The following is an 11,781-nucleotide window of genomic DNA, read 5'->3' on the forward strand; positions in this document are numbered from 1 at the left end:
ACTAAATGGGGTTGGAGAAGTGTAAAGGAAGAGTGGAAGTTAAGAGCTGAGATCTAGAAGTCTATTGACTTTTATCCAGTGCTCTTCCCCTTTCTCTAAGCTGTTTACTTTACCCTAGTGCTTCCATTAGCTTGTGCTGGACATGTTCCATGGCACCAAGGCCTGCTCTTTCAGTGTGGTTTTGGCCATGTGTCCTGCCATCTTTATTAGTATACTAAGAGGCCGTAAGCTGGAAGTTCAACTTCTCTCTTTCCTTTATGTCCAGAGTTGCTGATTTATAGAAGAATTTCTGAAGAATTGTTTGATTGGTCACCCCTTATCCAGAAGCCTTATGACCCTTGGGTGGCCTGGGCATGGGCACAGGGATTGAAAATGGTGCTTAGTGTCCTCTGCTGCCTAATGGCGTACTTCTCTAAGATCTGCTTCTCAGTCTCTGTGGGAAATCTTTGCAAAGCTTATGTGATTGTAGCCACCCTGGGGACTTTGCCCAGAGAGTGCTCTTGGCTGAGCCTTCCGTCCTTCCATTTCTAAATATTGTGTATTTCCAGAGAAACCTGATCCGGACCTTTCTGATTCATTTACACTTAAATCATCCAAGGACTCTTGTAAAAGTGAACTCAGCACCAAAAATGTCTTATAAGCTTTGGCTATAAACTTCCTCAAGATTTTGTGGGTTAGGCTTTTTTTACTCCTCTTTTCTTTGAGACAAGATGTTGTGACTTTGCCAAGAGTAAATGGATTTCCAACCTCAAAGGGGTCATGTTTGGTTCAAGAGTCAGAAATCATGAAGCTCAACAGCCCAAATAAGTTTTTCAGGAGCTGGCAATAATGAATCCCAGGAGGATAGGATAAATAATGAGATAAATGATAAATCTGGGTGGAGCTAAGTGAGGAAGTGACAGGGGGAATGCAATCTGACATTTTGGGGAGGTGCCAAAAGCTCAGGACTTTTATTCCTTAACTGGGAAAACGAGGCCATAAGACAGCATGCCCATACAAGGTGCTCATAAAATTAGGCAGAGACAACTCATTTGAACATGTGCCTGACAATTTACAGCATACTTTTCTCATCTTGCCTTTCATTGAATCTTCCAACAGCCCTGTGGAATACTGATAATCATCCCATTTTCCAGAGTAACAGAATGATGTCCAGAGTAGATAAAGTGACATATCCAAGGCCACAGAACCGGCCAACAGCAAAGACAGGAACTCTTTTTCATTAACTTTAAACTTCATTGGGCTGGGGAGAAAAAAAATGTGGTATCTGACTTTGAGGAGCTCACAGACAAGAAGGCAGCTATGACAGAGCTGCTATCATGCTAAAATTGTCCCTAAACAAAATTGGATATATGGAGTAGAAATAGTACTGATATGTGTGTGTGTAGAGTTTACATGTTTGCTTATATTTAATGTACTTAGGAATTCCTTTATATTCCTCTGCTCTTACATTTCCTAGCTTTTGTATTGTCTCCTTCCACACTCCAATAACAATTCCCTAACCCTCCTCTCTGCTCTCTTTCTGTAGTGCCCAGCATAGTGGCTGGTAAAAAGTAGGTATTTCAGTGGAAGATAAATGGATGAATGAGATAATGGATGACTCATAGAAGAATGGGTGATAGGTTACAATGACTGACAGCCTAGAACAGTGTTTCTCAAACTTCCCTTTTGATAAAAATTACTTGGGGCACCAGTTAAATACATATTACCAGGTCTATTTAAAAATTCTGATTTAGTAGGCCTGGGTTAGGATTCCGGAATCTGTGTCTTAACAAATGCCCCAGGTGATTCACATCATCAGGAAAGTTTGGGAAACACTGGTCTAGAAAAGCCCCAGCTTAAATTTTACTTAGGTAAGCTAGTTTTGCCTGTGAAACTCCAACCCAGTAAAGCTTGAGATAGAGGTTCAGAGGAGGCTACAGGTTCACAATGAACATTATAATGTCTCCTCATATGGATAATTCCTCACCATTAACCAAGAACTTTGACATCAGTGTCAGAGACTGTTGGTACTATTGGCAATCACAATTATCCATGTTTTCTTCTTTTTCTTGGAAATAGAGCTTAGACTACATTTCCCACTCTCCTATGCCTTTATGTGGGGCTATGTGACTGAGTTTGGTAAAGAGAATATGAAAAGAAGTCATATATACCAGTTTGAGGCCTAACCCTAAAAAACTCTCATGTTCAATATTCACTCACTTTGTTCTCTAAGGACCGAGAGGAATGTGGAGCTACAAGATGGAATAAGTCCAGATCCTTCAATGACTGTTTGGAACAGAGACCCCTGTCAACCCTATTAGACTGTAAAATAAGTGAAAATAAACTTATTTTTTAATTAATAGACTTTTTTAGGTTGTCATAGGTTATTGTTAGAACAATTAACCTTCCCTTACTAATACAGCATCCATCATCTCAATTGAATATCCATATTTCAACTGAGCTTCACTAAAGTCTTGTAGCATAGATATATCATCTATATTGTGTAGACAAGGAAATTGAATCACAGAGTTATTGTTTTACCAAAGCATTCATCTAGAAAGCAATAAAACTGTGATCAAAGAAAGACTGCCTGCCATGTGTTCAGTTTCTTGGGAACGCTATTCAATGTCCGGCGCTTTCTCCGCCCCGCCTCGAGTCCTCGGTCGGCCGGCGATGGGGACCAGAGAAATAAGGGGAGAGAGGGTGCGGACAACGTCTTACCCGGAGCACTTGTGATCACTCAGGACTCGCGGCGGTAAAGCAGATAAACTTTTAATGGGACTAGGCAATCATCATCTTTACAGGTTCCACCCGGGGCGAGACACCTCGGGGGAGAACAACCTCGATGCGGCCGTCAAGTACGGCTCCTTGTGGGCTGTCTCCCCGAGCTCTGCCCGGGAACTTTCTTATAAACCTTACGTATATCCAATGGGCTAACGCCACGCACACAAGCATGATTGGTGAATACAGCGGGTGGTTACATACATCGAAAGGCGGAAGCAGGATGTGGGCGCCATCTTGACACCACTCGATGGGCGGGGGGAACTCAAGGGCAGGCTGCAGCTTAACAACTAGGCCAAATCCGGAAGGTGGCTGCTCACAATTCAACCCAGAGACAAAAGGCTAAGATAATTGAACAAAAGTAGAAAAACTGTTTTACAGTTACTTGTGTATTTGTCTCATAACCTTCCCACTCATTATTCTTACCTACTTCACCATACTGTGAGCATCGCAAAGGCTTAAATGTGTCTTGTTCATCTTTATGTTCAGGACTTAGTTCAGGGTGAGGCACAGGATAGAGTTAGTTCTCAATAAGAGTTAAATAGATATATATGTACAAGGTTGATACGTGCATATGTACAAGTGTGGATGTCCATATGTGTGTTGGTATATGTTGTGTGGGTATGGGGATGTGTGTATTTTAGAAGGGTGTATAACTCGGTTGTGGGTGAGTATGTATTCGTGTTTGTTGGAAAAGTTTGGAGATGTGTGTATACGTGTGTGTCTCTGTGGGTAGGAAGATGTAACTCTGTGAGTGTGCTTGGGGGTGAGACCTGAAAGAATTTCACCCTGGAGCTGGGTAGAGAGAACTTGAAATTAGTGAAATGATTCATTGAGCAAAGCAAAGAATTTCATGACTGCTGCTCCATCCTGTAGGTGTCAAAGGTCAGCTCTAAAGACATTTCTAAATTCTCTGCTTGTGCTTTCCCGCAGGGGAATTAGTAGGTCACAAAGTCATAAATCAGCAAAATGAAGTCAGCAAATTTCACATTTGAAATCCCTACCTGCTTTTTCAATGACTGTTTCTGTGCTGTCTCTCCACACCTAGCCCCTAGGGCCCTCAAGCTAGGGATGGTCTCCTGTGAGAAATGAATATGTCTGATAAGCAGGGTTGGGCAGGTAGAGACTCAAGGCCTTCCTTCCCAGACTGAAGATGCCCAGGCTAACTTCCTACTGCCAGCACTCATGTGCTCTAGGAGTATCTAGACATTTTCCAAAACCCCTGATCTCTGGGATATAGAGCAATTTGTCTTGGATGATAGAAGACATCAGAAGAGGAACTGCGTTCTTTTTCCAACAACGAATCTATAAATCCATTTACATCTGGACTAATTTTTCCTTTCCCTCTTGTTACAATTGAGGAAAGTGTTTCTTCTCCAATTTGAGGCCAATCCTTCTACTTGTATTTTGGACCTCAATCACTCACACCTTAACAAGTATATGTTCCCATCCATGCTCCCTTTCTAAATTTTCTCTTCCGGGTAATTCTTACAATACTACAAACACACTATAGTGTCTTACTTGCAAAAAACATTCTTCCTTGACTTCACATTTCTCTTTAGCTACACCCTCTAGGTAATTCTTTGTTCCACTCATTCCACAACAGCAAAACTTTCTCAGTAGAGTAGTTCACAGATACTGCATTTCTTCAACTGCAAGTCACTCCAAACTCTATTTTGCTAAAAATAGTCTTGTCAATATCACCAATGATCTCATGTTGCCAAATCCAATGGGTAATTTTCTGTCTATAAGTTAGTAAACCTTTTGAAAACTTGTAAATATTGGTCACTCCATTCTTTTTTCAATTGTTCATTCTTTCACCTTCCATGACATTCTCTTAGCTTTCTTTCTGCCTCACTCATTATTTCCTAGGCTCCTTTGTTGGCTCATACTACTGTATATAGCTTGACAGAGCCTTACACCTCTCACATTAGTCTTCTCTTTACTCTTAACCATTTCTTCCTGGTTGATGATTTCTAGCCCCATGGCTTTAAACAGCATCAATATTCACAACTCATAAATACATATTTCCAGCTTGGAACATTTCCCTGAGCTCCAGATTCATATACATAAACTGCCTACTTTTTATCTCAATATGGATGTCTCATAGGCATCTCAAACAAAAACCTCACCAAAATAGAATTCTTGATTGCCACTTAAAACTTGTTCCTCTGTAGTCTTCCTCAGTCACAAAAATATGACAGTATCCATCTACTTGCTCAAGTAAAATTTCCTCATCTCCCACATCCAGCCCATTAGCAAGTTCTGTCAGTTATACCACCAAATACAGAGTTCACATAAGTACACTTTTCTCCATACCTACTTTTGTCTTCATTTTTAATCTGGGTTACTGAGACAGCTTTCTTTCTGATTTTACTCTTGTCCACTGACCCAAAAAATCCATTCTCAATATAGGAGCTATAATGCAGATATTATTCTCTCACTAGAAAAATTTCAAAAGCATCTCATTGCACTCAATATAATATCCAATTTTCTTGGCCTAGCAACATCCATATGACCTGGATCTGGCTTACTTCTCAAACTTTTTCTCATCCCACTCTCTCCTTCAATTACTGTTCTCTAGTCAAACTGGGCTTCTGACATTTCAAACTATTTTCTCCATCAAACTTTTACCCTTGATGTTTCCTATGCTTGGAATCCTCTTCCACCATATCTCACCATGGCTGACTCCTTTTCATCCTAAAGCTACCAGCTTAAACCTACCTCCTCAGACTTCCCTAGACAACCTATCTAAAGCAACATCCCCAAACCTCCACCAATTACTGTCTTTTACATAACTGTTTACTTCCTTCATAGAATGCATTATAATTAGTACATTTCTTCTTTTTGTTATGTATCTCTTTGTTTAATATCCAATTCCTCCCTCTAGACTGTAACTCCAAGTGAACAGGTACTTTGTTTCATTCACCATTATATCCCCTGCATTTAGTATAGTGCCTTCTAGTCAATAACATACCATCAACAATTATTTTTAAAATAATGTCCTAGGTGCTATCTCCAAATGTAACTGGAATCTTAGAAAGAAAGTAAAGTTCCCTCATCTAAGAGGAACCTTCTCTCCATAACAGGCATGTTAATGACCCTTTCTTGTATCTCAAGTGCCTTCAGTGAATAAAGCATTTCTTCCAAATATATGCAGAGGAATTCTGATGAACAAAATTATCTTCACTTCTTTACTTAGAAGTTTTAGGACCTTCATATTATTACATTTATAATCTGTCCAGATTTTGCTTTTAACATCATACCAGCTCATGACCCTTTTGCTGGTAATGCTATCCTATTCTCCCACAACAAATACCACCTTTCTTTCTTGGGAAGCTACATCCGAAAAGCTACTCATTTATGGTCTCGTATCTTCTCTAAAAGTATGAATCCTACAATACTTCCTTACACAGTCAAACCCACTTTGCTTTCTGGGAAGATACACTAATTACCCAGCCCCAAGCTGGAAAAGATGTTACATTTATCTCCTGTCTGTTTCTTGGTTTCTCTCTAAAACATGACCTGTCACATTACCCAGAGGTGGGCATTTCTGAAATTAGTCTCACTGATGCATCAACAAGGAGATAGTAGACAATTGGAGGAGGCATTCAGTAGAAAGAACATATTTGGCCGGGTGATATGAGGTAGCTTGAATAAAAGGATTAGAAAGGGAGAAAAGCAGAGCAGGCTGTTGTGATGGCATTCAAGTGGGAAGGTTAGACAAGAGCACATCAATCAGAATGTACTTGGAAAATTGTGGAGTTAAGCTACCTATTAGTCGATTGAATGGTTTTGCAGTTTGAAGCCAGTGAGGAAAGGTGGAGTAGAATGGGGTGGTATCATGGTGACTGGTAGAACACAAAAGAAGGGAGAATGGATGGGGGAGAAATGTGCACATTCTGACATCTCTCAGGTACACAGACCTTTTCCCCAAATCTCCATCCATTAGCTCACTGGTTCCTTTCAAATACCCTGGGAAGAAATGGGTCAGGAAGGTTGTTCTGTTATGGGAGGATCTGCATGTAATGCTTATCTTCCTCACTCTGATTTCTTCATAAGCCTTCAAGTGAAGCTAGGGTAGAGGCATCTCAGAAATCACCCAATGACCCTAATAGTGTAGAACCATATGCTAATCTACTAGGGAAATGTTTATGATTAGCTTCATTTTACAGATAGGCAAACCAATCTTAGGTGATTTAATAGGCCTTGGGTTATCCAATTATTTATTGTCAGAGCCCATTCTCAGTATTCCCCCTTTATCAACTTTCAGTCTATCTTTCTGGAAAGAATTGGTACTCAGAGCATTCTGAATGGCATAGACAAGAAAAAGTCTCTAAGATTGTCTTACTGAAGGCAAAGTGGGATAAAGAGACAGGCTGAAGGATGTGTATGTACCATGAAAGGAGAGTGGCATCACCAACTCCACCTCAAACCTCCTGTACCACAGGCCACATGGCACTTACACTTTGATTTCATTTTTAAAATAAATCTAAACTCAGAAACAAGCAAACCATCACCACACATTATTTTTGTTTGTTTGTTTTTAGAGCTCTATTGATGTATAATATTCATCACTCCCGAAAGTTTCCTCATGCTCCTTTGTAAGACCTCTCTCTTGGCCTTCCCCCATCCTTATTCTTCATCCCACTCCTGTCCCCAGATGACTACTAATTTGCTTTCTGTGATTATAAATTAGTTAGAATTTTTGAGTTTTATATAAATATAATTTTATTATAAAATTTTATATAAATTACAGTAGGCATTCTTTTTGTCTGGCTTCTTTCCCTCAGCATAATTATTTTGAGATTCATCTATGTTATGATATGTCTCAAAATGTATTCAGTTTACTTGCTGAATGGTATTCCATTATATGGAAGTATCACAATTTCTTTCTCCATTCACCTCTTAATAGACATTTGTTTCCAGTTTTTGGCTGCTTCAAATAAATCTGTTATGTCTCTCCATGTAGAAGTCTTTGCATGGGCATATACTTTAATTTCTCTTGGTTTAATACCTAGTAGTGGAATAGTTGTGTCATGTGGTTGGGGTATTTTTAACGTTGAGAAACTGCCATCCTGTTTCCAAAGTAGTTCCAATATTTTACATTTCCACTAGCAATGTATGAGAATTATAGTAGCTCCAATACTTGGCATTATTAGTCTTTAATTTCAGACTCTAATAGGTGAAAATGCAGTGCCTTAAACTCAAAAATCTTACCTGTTTCTCCACCTCTCATTTTATTCTTCTTTATCATGACTAAGTACAGGACCCTGGTGGTATATGCTATCTCCTGTCAAAGCCAGAGCTGTGCTTCAGTATACCTGGATCACTGGTCTGGTACTTTTTACATTCTGAGTATCCATCAACTCCTATGAATGATGTAGAGGATGGGCACATCTGTGAAAAGCAGAACACATTTGGGTGTTGCTAGAATTGTCCTTGTAGGTGCCCAATCCGGGACCCTGGCCTCACCCTCAGCCATGATCTGACCAGGCCAGCCCAGATGAAGCTTAGAAAATTATCCAACTTTTCCTTCACACGTGCTGAAAATGGTAACCATATGTCTAGGTTGGGGCTGGTTCATGGCTGTCTTTCCTCTTGGTTTCAGTACGTATTTGCCAACTGCTTCCAGAGGGTGCCCCAGTTTCTGTGCCCTTCATGGTTCCTTCATTATGGACTGAATAATTCTTTCTTGGTGAGGACTACACCTGGCTTACTGGAGCATCAGAGAACTTGCCTCAGTATTGTGGGAAGGAGAGGCTCATTTTCTAGGTGGTGAAAGCAACCCCCATTATTTATTTATTTATTTATTTATTTATTTATTTATTTATTTATTTATTTTTGTATTCAAGCATTTATAGCAACTTTATTCATAATTGCCCCAAATGAATACATCTCAAGTGTCTATCAACAGAAGAATATACAAAATTATGGTATATACACATGAGAAAATATTTCTTGAAGATTATTTCTTGAACATATCTGTGTGGGATGATCAGACTTACAGAATCACAATCTCTCAGAGTGGCTCTTGGAGACCATCTAGTCCTATGCTTTAATTGTACAATGTGCGAAATGAAGCCAAAGCAGGAAAAAACACTTGTTCAAGGTTATTCTGGAACTCAGTGACAGTGGCAAGTGCTAGAATCCAAGTCTCTTATCTCTCAGAGCAGTTCTCTTGTAGGTTTGGGAGTTTTGTGAGTGAGAATCTTGTGGAAGATATATTATTGTTGCTTTGTCCCAAAACAAACAGAATCCAACTCAGGGAAAATCTAGGGAGAATCTTTTGGAGTTAAGGGCTCTAGATTCTCAGGACCCTGGTCCATCCCATTGCTGAAGCTCATGGGATGTGACAAACTTCTTCCTTCCCTGCTCTTAGAGTAATGATCAGATTTTTATGGAATGACACATATGACTGTAGGACGATAGGACCAAGGAGAGGCACCAGTAAAAGAATAGGTAAAAGAAACCCAGGATCTGGGTAAAGGTTAAAAAGAGTAAGTCAAGGGATAAAGTAATAGCAGTGTCTAACATTTATTGTGTCCTATCATGGACCAGGTGGTATTCTAATCACTTTATGTAGGTCATCTTATTTCATCCTTGTGTCAATCCCAAGAGGTAGATACTATTATTATTATTATTATCATCCTCATTTTATCATAATATCTACCTCAGAGGAATTTTTGTGATGAACAGTGTGATGATGCATGTAATACCTCAAGTAATCTGTCCAATTTAGGATTCTTAATCCTAGTAGTTTGGATCCAATGCCCATGCTCTTAATCTCAATGCTATTTAATAAGGTACACTGGGAGCACAGAACTGTCTCTGGGAGCCAAAGACTTGGAGAAACATATTGCTTAGAGGAGCTAGGTTTGAGTCGGAGAGGAATGGGAGATAAGATCCCATCAGGCTTGAAGGCAACCAACATTAGAATATTGGGGCACTGATAGAATTACAGCTTCCTATATGATAGGGGGTCAGGTAAAATACAGAATTTATCCATGCATCCCTTCATATATTCAACAAGTATTAACCAAGAATCTAACTCTTTGCTGTGTTATGAGAGATACAGACACACATCAGATGTGAATTCTGGTATCTTGGAGCTCTTAATCTAAAGACCGTATTATACTTGACACAATAATGACATTATTAAGCAGTAAGTGATTCTGTCTTAGGATGCTATGGGAGTTCAGCTTGCAGGTGTGGGATGGTAGGAAAAGTCTTCAGAGAGGAGATGCTATTTGATATGAGCCTTAATGGATGAATAGGTGGTGGACAATTGGAAATATAGGAAATAATATTCCAGGCAGAGGAAATAGCATGAGCAACAACAATGAAGACAATGAGGTATGTATCCTGAAGGCAATGCAGTTTATTTTGGCTGTAGTGTGGGATAAGAAAGCAAGAAATGATAGCTAATACCTATTAATCAACTCTTTTATGACTACCCTTTCAGATAAATATTATTATTGCCTCTTGTATCAATAAGGGTTCTCCAGAGAAATTGGAACAACATATAGCTAGCTAGCTAGCTAGATAGATAGATGGATAGACAGACAGACAGACAGAAAGACAGATAAGAGATGCAGATATATAGCTATAAGATTGTATTATGTGATTGTGGGGACTGGGAAGTCCAAATTTTTAGGGTAAGCTACAGGCTGGAAGTTCTGGTAAATGTGAAGTCTTGAGTCCTATTTCCTTAGGGGAAGTTGGCAGGATGGATATTCTGGACAAGTTGATAATGAACTCTTGAGGCAGAAATTCCTCTGACTTCTAGAAACCTCAGTTCTTGCTGTTAAGACCTCCAATTTGTTGGATGAGACCCACCCATGTTGCAGAGGGTAATCGCCTTTACTTGAGGTCAACTGTAGATGGCTAATCCTATTTACAAAATAACTTAACTAGGCAAGTATTTGACTAAACAACAGGACACCATAACCTAGCCAAGTTAACACATAAAATTAGCCATCACACAGCTATTTTTTAGATGGGCAAACTGAAGTTCAGAGAGGTTAAATAATTTACCAGTGGTCACACAGCTTAAGAGTGGTGAAGCTAAGATCTGAACCAGAGAGGATGGTTCTAGAAATCATATCCTTAACAAATGTTAAGGTGTTTGGGCTTTACTTTGAGTAAGGGAGGCCACTGAAAGTGTTAAATAGTGAATTGTGTTGAACTAAATTAACATTTGGTAGCTCACTCTGGTAACAAGATTGGAGCAAGGTAAGATGAAGCAGATGAACAGTTGGGAAGCTGTGGCAATGTTGGTGACTTGGACCAGAGAGAATGGATAGAAATTGATGGGCTTGAGAAATACACTATGGATTCAATAAGGACTGAACAAAGACTCAAATGATATATTGAAGACTGATGCCATGAGGCCAGCAGAGTTGAATTCTGCAGAAACTCTGTCCTTGAAATCAACACTCATTATACAGTCTGTGCCCTTCACACCTTTAGACAAACAGATCAGGAATCCCAGGAAAGAAAGGGCATTTACCCCAATTGTGCTGGTTATTCTTAGTTTGTTCTTCTAAATCCACTCTAAGCCCTCCTCTACTCTTATGGGCCATGAGAGACTTACCTCTATGGATCACCTGGGTTCCCTTGTGCTCTTATTTTTGGTTGGTTTCACCCAATGAGAAACACTAGCAGGACATTAGAAGGCCAGAAGAAGAGAGGTCTGGGTATTTATCTTCCTTACATTGTTTGCAAGGTCTGCTCTGTCCCACCACACAGGGGCTTTGTGGTGGCTACATCCTTCTACCTACAGTCACTGCTGTTTTTGGTCAGCCGCTCTTCCATAACTAACAGTGTTTGTTGGGTTCCAGTTACACAGCATCCTTCCCTTGAACTTTCACTCTTAGAGGTAGCAACGACCTTCTACTAATGCTAGAAACTGACTTATCCATCATCTTTTATTGTTTACCTTTATCCACAACTTTTAAAACAGTACCTTCTTAAAGTCTCTGCATTTGAACCACCTGAGTGCACCTTCTGCTTCCTGTG

The sequence above is a fragment of the Choloepus didactylus genome (genome assembly GCF_015220235.1).
Source record: "Choloepus didactylus isolate mChoDid1 chromosome 24 unlocalized genomic scaffold, mChoDid1.pri SUPER_24_unloc1, whole genome shotgun sequence".
Classification (NCBI taxonomy): Eukaryota; Metazoa; Chordata; class Mammalia; order Pilosa; family Megalonychidae; genus Choloepus; species Choloepus didactylus.